We start from the raw sequence: 12,802 nt of genomic DNA, 5'->3' as shown, positions 1-12,802 counted from the left end.
AGATCATCGAATCATTGTCTGCAAACCCTAGTTTTCATAATCGTCGAGTACTTTTCGGCTGAAACCTTCGAGATCTACTTGCCCTCTACTTCTAACTAAACCCTAGCCTACAATCCATAGGCATTGACAAGTTAATCCCTTGTCACTTACACCCGTGACAGGCGTAAGGGCGGCTAGATGCCTAAGGGTTGCACGACGATAGCATATGATACGAAGAACAATGCTAACCCTAAAACACCTATGATAACTACGTTGCTCGCCATCAAAAAGGCTTCAGTACGAGCAACGCATGGAAGACGAATAAACGTGTGCTGCCTAGATCGCAAGATGCGATCTAGGCAGCATGGTGCTTACCCGGAAGAAACCCTCGAGACGGGGGAGTTGGCGATGCGCCGAGATTGGTTTGTGGTGAACGTTGGTTGTTGTTTATTTCATAAACCCTAGATACATATTTATAGTCCGGGGGACTTTCTAATTCAGGCGTGCACCTAACCGTGCACGGGTAAAACTCTAACTAACCGACACGTAATCTACTATGTTACAGATACAAAGGCAAACTAGCCCAAACTTTGCATATAAGGCCGATTCACGTATTTCTTCCGTATATAATCTTCAAGCCCATCTCCAATCGCGGCCCACCTCTGATCCGGTCAAATTCTGGTGATAACAATGACATAAAGTGTGCATAAAACATGTAGGTATCATCAATAATATGGCATGGAACATAAGAAATTATCGATACGTCGGAGACGTATCAACTGGTCATGTTTTTTACACAAGTATGGATTTTTGTGGACCTTTAGATGGACAAAAATGAAGGGCTATTATTTATTTGAGGGTACCACAAAACCCCTCTCTTACTATATCAATTACATGATGTGAGTACACTCATCTTTTTCTTTAAAACATGGTGGTTTTTGATATATTTATCTACCCACTGTTGAAATATTGGGTCCACTTTTAGTGGCCCACATTAGATTTCAGATTTCCCTATAAATCTCAAAGTACACATTGTGGCAGCCCATATGAGTTTGAAGCCAAGTGGGTGGCAGCTCACTAGGGAGTGGCAAGAGGTGGGAAGTTCAGTCCCACATGGAAAGTTGGGAGGAAGTTAGACCACCTTATAAGGTGGGTTGTTCCACCACTAGTAAGTGAGTAAGAATAGGAGTGGTTCACGTGCGCTCCTCCTCCTCGCTCGCTCTTCTCGACTTGACACGTCACGTCACTACGCGCGTCGCGCTCGTGGTGAGCGGATTGAGCCTCGAGCCGAGACTTTCCTTACTTTTTGCAGCTCAGGAAAACGAACACAGTCCTAGACGGACGCGTCGCAGTTAGTCGGTTCGGGTCGCTCCCGGACCGTGGGCTATCTGTAACCGACTCGAAATGTTCGTGCGACGTGGGCGTGGCCCACGTTGCCTAGGGTTTCCTGAGCCTATATAATCTCTTGACTGGATGCCGCAGAAACATATCTACACACGAGTTAGGGTTTTGTCACCTCTCTGTGCTTGCACCGCCATCGTAGCCTACTCCATCTCGCACGCCGATGTGCATCGGCGAACGGGAGAGCAGGTCTCCGGAACCGCTCGTCCTTGCGATCCTGTACTGGAGAAGGCAAATTAGGTTTTTGGAAAGTGCTCTGCGCGACTGCTCAAGCTGAGCTTTCATGACATCAGGATGGTGACCAACCGTTCTGTAGTCGAACAAGCTCATGAGATACAGTCCATTACGAAAGAGATTGAACTCCTTAAGTGTGCCTTACCTGACAAGTTTGTGGCTGGATGCATCATTGCTAAGTTGCCCCCTTCATGGAGGAACTTTGCCACAACTCTCAAACACAAGAGATAGGAGATATCAGTTGAAAATTTGATAGCGTCTCTTGATGTTGAGGAGAAAGCTCGGGCTAAGGATACTACTGAGAAAGGAGAGGGTCAGTCTAGCGCCAACATGGTGCAGGAGAAACCCTACAGCAAGAATAAAGGGAATAATAGGCCCTCCTTCAATAAGCCTATGAAGACTACAACCTTCAAGAAGAAGATGATGATAAACAAAACAAATCTGAGTTGCTTTACCTGTGGAGAAACTTACCAGTTTTCTAAGGACTGTCCAGAGAGGGCAGACCACAAGAAAAAGGCGAGGCAAGTCAACACGGTGACCGCTAGCAATGCTGATGGGTACGGTAATCTCTTTACTGTTCTTTCGGTATTTCAATATCCATGTTGGTGGATTGATACAGGTGCTAATGTTCATGTGTGTGCTGACATATCCATATTCACTTCTTGCCAGGTCGCCCAGGATTCTTCCGTCTTGATGGGAAATGGGTCACATGCTTCTGTTTGTGGTGTTGGCACGGTAGATCTGAAGTTCACTTCGGGGAAGATCGTGCAGCTGAGGAACGTGCAGCATGTCCCTACTATGAACAAGAATCTCGTTAGCGGCTCCCTTCTATGCAGAGATGAGTTTAAGGTTGTTTTAGAGTCGAATAAAATAGTTGTTTCCAAGTTTGGACAATTTATTGGTAAAGGCTATGAGTGCGGAGGCTTGTTCCGCTTTTCTCTTTCGGATTTCAGTAATAAGTCTGTGAACCATATTTGTGGCAATATTAGTGATGATACCAGTGTTTGGCATTCTCGTTTATGTCACATTAATTTTGGTTTAATGTCTCGGCTATCCAGTTTGAGTTTAATTCCGAATTTCACCATTGCCAAAGGTTCTAAGTGCCATAGTTGTGTGCAATCAAAGCAACCTCGAAAGCCTCACAAGGCGACCGAGGAGAGAAACTTGGCACCTCTAGAACTCATACATTCTGATCTATGCGAGATGAATGGTGTGTTGACAAAAGGTGTGTTGACAAAAGGTGTAAAGAGATATTTCATGATATTGATTGATGATGCGACTAGGTTTTGCTATGTTTATTTGTTGCGAACTAAAGATGAAGCTTTAGACTAATTTAAAATTTAGAAGGCCGAAGTTGAAAATCAACTAGAGAGAAAGATAAAGCATCTTAGGTCGGATCATGGTGGTGAATATTTTCCTAAAATCTTTGATGAATTCCGTGAGGAACATGACATTATTAATGAGAGGACGCCTCCCTATTCGCCCCAATCAAACGGGGTTGCCGAGAGGAAAAACTGCATGCTGACTGACTTGGAGAATTTCATGTTAGCCACTGCTGGTTTTTCAAAGACATGGTGGGTGGAGGCTTTATTGACGTCATGTCATGTCCTGAATAGAGTTCCTAGCAAGAATAAAGATAAAACCCCTTACGAGGAGTGGGCTGGGAGAAAACCATCACTTTCGTATTTGCACACATGGGGATGTTTGGCGGAAGTCAATATTCCAATTACTAAGCAGCGCAAACTCGAACCAAAGACAGTGGATGTATCTTTCTAGGTTATGCTCCACGGAGTGCAGGCTATAGATTTTTAGTAGTTCAATCCGAGGTACCTAATATGCATGTATATACTATTATGGAATCTCGTGACGCAACAATTTTTGAGAATATGTTTCCTATGAAAGATATGCATAGCATTGCTAGAATTTCTACTGAGATAATTCCTGAGCCTAGTCCATCTAATGAGTATTTTGAACAATCACATGAGAATGTTACTGAGAAGGATGACAATGAAGCTTCTAAACGGAGCAAGAGACGGAGGATTGAAAAATCCTTTGGTGATGATTTTATTGTGTACCTTGTGGATGGTACTCCCACATCCATTGGAGAGACATATGCATCTCCAGACGCAGATGACTGGAAAGAAGCTGTCCATAATGAGATGGTCTCGATTCTTTCTAATGGAACTTGGGAGCTGTCAGAACGACCCCATGGATACAAGCCTATGGGCTGCAAATGGGTGTTCAAGAAGAAGCTAATACCTGATGGTACTATTAAGAAGTACAAGGCGCGGCTTGTAGCTAAATGCTACACACAGAGAGAAGGCGAAGATTACTTCAACACCTATTCACCTGTCGCTAGACTTACCACCATTCGAGTACTACTGTCCATGGCAGCCTCCTATGGTCTTATCGTTCATCAAATGGACGTAAAGACAACTTTTCTTAATGGAGAGTTGGAAGATGAAATCTATATGGACCAGGCTGATGGGTTTCTAGTAAAAGGTGACAAAAGAAAGGTGTGCAAGTTGCTGAAATCTTTATATGGCCTGAAACAAGCACCTAAGCTATGGCATGAGAAGTTTGACAGAACTTTAATTTCTGTAGGCTTTGTTGTTTATGAGGCTGACAAGTGCGTTTACTATCGCCATGGTGGGGGCGAAGGTGTTATAATATGTTTGTATGTGGATGATATTATGATCTTTGGTACAAACATGAAAGTAATACACGAGGTCAAGCCTTTCTTGTCAAAGTGCTTTGATATGAAAGATCTGGGAGAAGCTGATGTGATTCTGAACATCAAGCTGATTAAGAACGAGAGTAAGATTACTTTAACGCAATCACATTATGTTGAGAAGATCTTGAGCTGGTTTGGCTATATTGATAGCAAGTCTTCTCCAACACCTTATGATCCTAGTGTGACATTACGCAAGAACAGGAGGATTGCCATAGATCAATTGAGATATTCTCTGATCGTTGGCTCACTCATGTACTTAGCGAGCGCGACTAGACCTGACATCTCTTTTGCTGTTAGCAAGTTGAGTAGGTTCATGTCAAACCCGGGTACTGATCATTGGTATGCACTTGATAGGGTCATGCGCTACCTATGTGGTACAATGAGTTATGGGATTCACTATTCAGGGCACCCAGTTGTGCTTGAAGGATATAGTGATTCAAATTGGATCTCTGATGTAGCTGATCTCTACGCCACTAGGGGGTATGTATTTACCTTTGGAGGTGGCGCAGTGTCATGGAGATCTTGCAAGCAAACCATATTGACGAGGTCAACTATGAAAGCAGAACTTACTGCTTTGGACACAACCACTATTGAATAAGAATGGTTGCGTGAGCTCTTGATGGACTTGCCTATGGTTGAAAAACCTGTACCGGCAATCCTTTTGAATTGTGACAATCAAACTGTAATTGTTAAAGTGAACAATTTTAAGGATAACGCGAAGTCATCAAGACACGTCAAGAGACGTTTGAAGTCTGTCAGGAAATTGCGAAACTCCGGAGTAATAACTGTTACATATATTCTAACAGACAAAAACCTAGCAGATCCCTTTACAAAGGGACTATCACGTAATGTGATAAAAAGTGCATCGAGGGAGATGGGTTTGAGACCCGTTGATGTTACACCATAGTGGTAACACAACCTTTGTGACCGGAGATCCCGTGAATTAGGACCTAGGAAGAACAAACTAGTGGTTTAATTGAGGAGAGTATTATGTAACCATCTCTATGTGAAGATGCACAACTCTCAATTGTTGTAAGGCAGGTTGACAACAAGCCTTAATGTGTTTATGTTGGCTATTTTAGCAAAGATGCTATCCTACAGAGCATTCTTGAAATAACACACCTATATGAGTCCGATTGTTAAACGTTGCAATCTATGAAATTTGGGTAATCTCTAGTAAACTCATGAAGAGACCACGAAGTATGACGCATATGCTTCACCCGGGGGTAGACTACTGGCAGCCATGTACTGGTTATGACTTTGAGTGAAACCCTGTTCACGCAAAACTTGCAATTCAAGGCTTAGTCCATTGTTCAAGTGTGAATGGATGTAGCTTAAGGTTCTAGGCGGAAGTTCAACTTAACAGTCTCCACTAAAACACTGGTATATAAACAAGCAGCGAGTATTGGTAAATCTCTAAATGGGCATTTGAGATCTGGTGGGGGATTGTTGAAATATTGGGTCCACTTTTAGTGGCCCACATTGATTTCAGATTTCCCTATAAATCTCAAAGCCCACATTGTGGCAGCCCATGTGAGTTTGAGCCCAAGTGGGTGGCAGCTCACTAGGGAGTGGCAAGAGGTGGGAAGTTTAGTCTCACATGGAAAGTTGGGAGGAAGTTAGACCATCTTATAAGGTGGGTTGTTCCACCACTAGTAAGTGAGTAAGAATAGGAGTGGTTCACGCGCGCTCCTCCTCCTCCTCGCTCGCTCGTCTCGACTCGAATTGACACGTCACGACGCGTGCCGCGCTCGTGGTGAGTGGATTGAGCCTCGAGCCGAGACTTTCCTTAATTTTTGCAGCTCAGGAAAACGAACAGAGTCCTAGACGGACGCGTCGCAGTTAGTTGGTTCGGGTTGCTCCGGGACCGTGGGCTATCTGTTCGTGCAACGTGCCCACGTTGCCTAGGGTTTCCTGAGCCTATATAATCTCTTGCCTGGATGCCGCAGAAACATATCTACACACAAGTTAGGGTTTTGCCACCTCTCTCTTCTTGCGTCGCCATCGTAGCCTACTCCATCCCGCGCGCCGACGTGCATCGGCGAACGGGAGAGCAGGTCTCCCGAACCGCTCGTCCTTGCGATCCTGTACGTGAAAGGGCGAATTAGGTTTTTGGGAAGTGCTCTGCGCGACTGCTCAAGCTCTTCATCACGGGCCGCCTTTCGTCCATGTCGGGAGGTGCTGCCTACCGTCGTCTTCAACACCGTCTACTTCGACCCGTCGTCACTGTCGTCAACAACATTGTTATTAACAACGTTACTGCTGCGACATCATCTACTACACCTCCACCGGCAACTCCACCAGATCGGTACGTGCGACATATCTCGATCTATTTAGCGATCGATGCTTTACCGTTTGCGCTGCTGCTACTCATGTTGATTAATGCATCTAGTATGTTCGAGTTTCACATGTTAGTAGTTGCTGCCATCATGTTTTATATTCTGGAATTAATCATGGAAATTGTGCTTAATTATCCAACACCCAAGTGACACTTACCTCTATGTCTAATGTACTGTCCTCAGTCAACCCTTTAGAAATTGACTAGTTGAATGTCCGTGCGTTGCCACGGTCACAAGTCCATTGCGCATATCACCCGACCTCATGAAAGCTCACTAATTTGTCCTACATTTATTCGGTGTTGTATAAAACTATTTGTATTAGTTTTGTACAAAGAAGTTTTAATTTTATTGTTCATCAACTTTTAATAGATCCCATTTTTTCTATCGAATTACATCCAAGGCCTGCCGTTTAAATTGATATTGTTGTGCTCGTTGTTGTTTCCTGCCATGAAAAAGAAAGTAATATCCCGTGTTTCTAAAATGTTGCATCTCAGTTAAAAGCTCTACACTTCAATTTTATTCTATGATCTCAAGAATTTCACGTGTAAACATATAATGCACATAAAATTACATGTAATAAAAAGATATGTTAGAATTCTTATATTCGTAAGATATAATAATCATCAAAAAATCTGCTAAAATCTGGTATAACGAGTTCAAATGCTATGGACTTCCTTGTAAACCATGTCCAATATGGCCATTACTAATTACTTGGTTATTTTTCTCTTCTTGATGGCAAGGATCTTGATGTTACTTTTCGTTGCCCTTTTCGTTGTTCTTGATGGCAAGGATCTTGATGTTACTTTTCGCGGTGGCTCTTGACAACGCAACATACAATTGGCTATGAGAGAATCCGTCTCTAGTAGGTACACACTCATAAACAGGATGGTTTACCCTTGCGACTTGTTGATTTTCATGTGACCATTGCATATTTGGGAGATGAAGCGGCAGCGGTAGGGGTGGTTGTCACAGAGCTTGAAACCGAATATCCTTCACATGGACTCTAGTGGAGCAACTCACCTTGCGTCAACAAATCCCATGATCTCGTTTATGTTACCGTTGCGTCGGGCTCCTCAATATTGAACAAAGTCTGATGTGGTCCTTGTATACATACTTATATAGGTACTTGATGGCCCTTATGTTGGAGCACACCTCCACATTGATGTGGTAGTCAAACATCCACAAGAGGTACGGGTTGTACGTCACAACCCATCCATTTTTCCAACGTCTGGCCTCGAACCTTCGCACAATGGTAGTCCTTCCATCATCGATAAGTGGGGCATGAGTCCTTCCCTTGTGTGGTGGTCTTGTTGAATATCCGTGGGTACCTACACTTGCACAACCCATCTTGCATGTACACATTGTTTGTCTTGAGAACACCACATCATATGCTTCATGGCCATGGTTTATCAATTTGGGTACGTATTGTTGTCCAGGGGCTCAGCGAATATGACACAGTCATACTGTTTTGGCACAATGAGCTTATATTTTGAATACATGATCAACATGAAATGGGCGTACGGGCGGGCCCTCTTCTAGAACTCGGCCACGTAGGCATAGGCCTTCACAATGCGCATTATATGCTTCTTGGTCACCATCTCTTTCAGCATCTCTAGCTTGGCCCTAAACATTCATACCACAATGTTTGGTCGGTCCTATGAGGTTTGTCCTGCAAGCAGTGCATCTTGTTTCTCCTACCAGTTAGGGTTGCATGTAATTTCCAGGAAGATCCTAGGCTTTCCATACATCTGCACCAACGCCATGGCGTCAATATGACTATGCTTCATGTCTCGGAAGCCCCCTAGATCTTCCTGAGTAGAACAATCCTTGTGCCAACATCGCTTGCACGAGTCTCTCCGGCAATGATGCTATCCACAATGTTCATATGTATATTACATGTATCTCCAACTGGTAGTCGTTATCCAATTGAACCTGTCATCCCTTGATATTTATGTACATGTCTACCGCAAATTGTTGGAACAGCCGCCATCCATGTAGTATGCAGATGAATATAGATGGACGCATCTGTAGCGCTAACAGGAGTAGTCCCTGATGGAGACGTATCGATGGCCACCTCCATCTGTGTGAAGGACATGAAAAGCAGGTTAGGCAAAATACGAAAAGGATGGACAAAAAATGCAGAAGTATCTTGAAAATCCGAACCTTCGTCCTCACAGTCCTCTCTTGATAGTTGCTCAATGTGCCAAGTCATATCACGTTTAGGGAGATTTGGATGCAAGCCGAGCTACCCCTTGGGGAGAAGAGGGGGTATGAGAGCATGTCATAGCATCCTTGTGTGGCATGCCTCTCGTTGTTGTCACCTTGGAGGGTAACACCACATTTGAATCTATTCGCCAGGTCGCTGCCCTCGACCCAGATCGTAGCCACCTCAGGACGACACTCGTGAATTGTATCTCCATTGGTCGAGATTTTTGTCGGTGTTCTATCCATATGGCCGTAGACCTGGAGGTTTTCCTTGTAGGCAGTCAAACTCCTATACTGCTCGAAGTAGGGGTCCACAACCTTCCGAATGACCTCTTGGTCCAGATTCTTGGTGGCTTCCTTGCTATGTATTGGGATGGGATCGTCATCATAGAAGTAGAGATGTAGATGTTCCGGGTGAGAGTTTGGCTCGAACGAATGCATGTTTTGGTACAATTTGCCTTGCGGGGGGAATGTGTATACCCTAGACCTCATGTTCGTGCAATTGTTGTCTAGGCTGACTCTAAGCATTGTGAACGGAAGTGGCAATTGAAGAAACGTGCGATCTCCCGAAGATTTCGCGAGTCCGCAAGCGTGATAGACCATAGCCTCATCAACTCTGGGATAGGCTCTGGATCATCTAGCATGATCTTTCCATTTCGACAACATAAATCGTCGGTGTCATGGTCAAACTTCTCCGCATGTAGGTGTTCACAGTCCAGTTCTGGCTTTAGGATGTGCATGATGTTTGGGAGGTTCGACTACACAAAGTCAAAATGACCGATCATATTGACTTATATGCAAGAGAGGGGTGATGGAAAGGCTGGCGTAAGTACCTTCACGATCATATATGTATGTAGCACTCCTCTCGTCCATGAGATTATCCAGGATAGCATTCTCGTCCATGATTCTGTTAAGGAAGGCCTCCATGTCGCCTTCGGCAAGTATGATGATTTAATGCACATGACATAATTAAATAAAGGGAGTAAAAAAGGGTGTGTTACCGTCGGTCTTGATGGTATACTCCGGCGTGCTGGTTCAAGTGGGGGTGGGAGGTGAAGCAATTCCCTCTCTACCGAGCGATCAATGCGTGTTCGATGCCACACTTCTCGTTGGCAAAGCTGTTGATATGGGCACAACATTGCGATGGATTCGGCGCACGGGGTGTTCCTCCTAGATGCAACGTTTTCCTTGCGGTGAGTTAGCAGTGTCGTCCTCCTCTCTACAGGTATGCTTTGCCTCCATGTCCTTGTGCTGGCATTGATCTCTTGCCTCTCCTTTTATGCAATTTTTTTCTGAACCGCCTTTGACGGGCATTCCTCTCATCAAAGGATGAACTTTGCCTAGATGTACATCGTCGTGCGTTCTCCTCCTGCCTCTTTTCTGCGGATTTATCTTTCCTGTTAGCTCGGTGTCGTGTGCTTATTTCATTGAGCATTTTTTTTGCCAGGTTGTTCTTCTACATGCATCAATCGACTCTTTTTGCTTCGCTATCAAATTATTCCGTCAAGCTCTGTCACCGTCACGCCTTGCTTGATTTTTTTGTACCAGAATGTTTGCAATTGGTTGCCTTTGCTTTGCCATCACTGATCGGGAGTCGCTTGTCGCTTCGTTCTTCAATTTCACTGAAATTATTATTTTTCCCGATCAGTCTATATTTGAAGAAGTCCTTTACATGAAATAAGTTGAAAAATAGTACTACCTCAATCCATAATACATCCAAATTTAGATAAATTTAAAATATCTATTTATTAATGGAGGGAATATACCTTTTTTGAACAAAAAAAGGTCATCAGCTTACCCAAAAAATTTCCCCTCGTCGGCCATTGCCCTTTGGAACAAAGTTGCTGCTCCGGGCGCAATATGAATCCGCCATCGACGAGATTTTTTTTACTTGTGTGGGTTCTTGACTCCTTTTATTTTTCTCCTGGTCGGGGTAGACTCTTTTTTTTTTTTCCTTTCATTCCGTTTCTGCCAGGTCTATGCGTACCACAGCTGATCAAAATCTGACTGTTGACTTTTTTTTTTGAGGGCCTGACTGTTGGCTGCTGGTGTGGGCTTCGTGAGGTGCAAGAGCGAACAGGCCGACCACCAATTAGCAATATAGGCTGACGATGTGAGATTTCTGAGCGTCGCAGTGATCGGCCTTCACCGACCGGGTGGTTATTACGGGGCTGCGCTTGCCCTTTGGTGTTGTTAATTAGTTCCTCAACTACCGGGATAAGGAAGCGGGCGGGATAACAAAGTGAGGTGGCACATTGTTTGTTATTTTGATGTGTGACACCACCAGGCATTCGCAGGTTTCACTTTAATAGTAAAGATATGAATATTTTCACCTACTAAGCGCAACCTCATGAATTTGTCCCCACCCACACGTTTTGCTATCCATATATACTTATGCTCGAGACCTCCCCTCGTTTCTTAACCTATTTTGTGTGCCCGTTGTTAAAACTTCTACTATACCGATATAGAGTGGGTGCAATTCATATCTTTAGTTGCAATTATTATCATCCAAATTTGGATGTTTTTTGTTGAGATCTTGTGTGGGTTGGATCTTGCTCGACAGATGAGGACATAAGTATGAAACATATTCCTAAATTTACTTGTTGAGAATGAGCGTTCTTGCGAAAGTATGATGAACTGTATGGACAGGACAGTCTATGCGACCAAATCATTTCTTGCATCCAAATCCAATCAGCAGTATCACTCTTGGTATGCACTGCATAAGATGCCTTTCTGGTGGCTGGTCTAAGCAGTGGTGAGCTGGCCCAATCGTCGAGCATGGGAGTTCTGATGTACTGAACCTAGTGTTACGACTAATTTAACTGGAAGTTAACTAGGAGAATCACATTTTCCCTACATTTTTTCCAATCGGGCTAAATCCCTTTTTTCATTCATTGCTCAACACAAATACACTATCCCGACTTGTATACAAACCACAAATGAAAGGAGTTCAATACGGAACCATTGCATCATTGTCTCTCTCGTTTATAATTCTCGATTCAACCCCTAGGCTGTAAAATTTCGCTTGTGGTTCAAAGTCGAGTTGTCATCTCGGAAGAGTCGACTATCCCACTTTTTTTTTTCTTGGACACCTGGTTGAGCACCTAATGCGGCAATGGCGCTAGTTCCTCCGCCTCGGGAAACCCTGCGTCACTTGATCCTGCAAGCTGCAACTTGCACGTCTCTATCAGAACTGCGCTCCCAGCCGAGAGCCGGCGCTCCGAGAAATCTCACGTAGCGATCACTAAGATGACCTAAGTGATGCATCCTATAGTGCGGCTAATTACCGGAGTTTACCGGTACACGAAGGGTGTTGCTCAGAAATACGTTTCTAGCGGTGCCGGTAGTTACGGGTCAAGCAACGACCCTTCAAAAACTATTGGATGCATGCACTCTCCATACGACAGATCTCATATTTCCTACTTGCCTACTTACTCCGTTCTCAAATAAGTGGACATCTAGCTCTAAATTTTGTCCGCAGAAGAGTGTACTCCTATCTTTTCAATGCACTTTAATTATTTTTTCTCATCGCACGGAAATCAAACCTAATAATATTAAGCACATATTCTTCTTGTTTTCTACTTGCACTTAGCTTATTAGAGGTGAAAAAATTAAGAAGGGGAGATGCATATTTTCAATATATTTTTGGGATTTCTATTTTCGTGCCCTCGGGTCCTTAGTTGTGCTCAGTTTTCCCCAGCTCCTTAGTTTTTCCTCAGTTTTACCCAAGCGTTTGTCTGAAACCATCACACGTGATGTAACGGCCGGTTGCCCGACGGTTGACCGTTATCTTCCGACTAGTGGGGCCACGTAGAGCCTGCAAAGACACGTCGAGACCATCCATCTTTGTTTGACCGTAAGCATCGGCTGTATCCACGACCAAAACGCGAACGAGTGGGGCTTCGGTATA

The sequence above is a fragment of the Lolium rigidum genome, chromosome 3 (genome assembly GCF_022539505.1).
Source record: "Lolium rigidum isolate FL_2022 chromosome 3, APGP_CSIRO_Lrig_0.1, whole genome shotgun sequence".
Taxonomy (NCBI): domain Eukaryota; kingdom Viridiplantae; phylum Streptophyta; class Magnoliopsida; order Poales; family Poaceae; genus Lolium; species Lolium rigidum.
Note: the sequence above shows the minus strand (reverse complement) of the source record.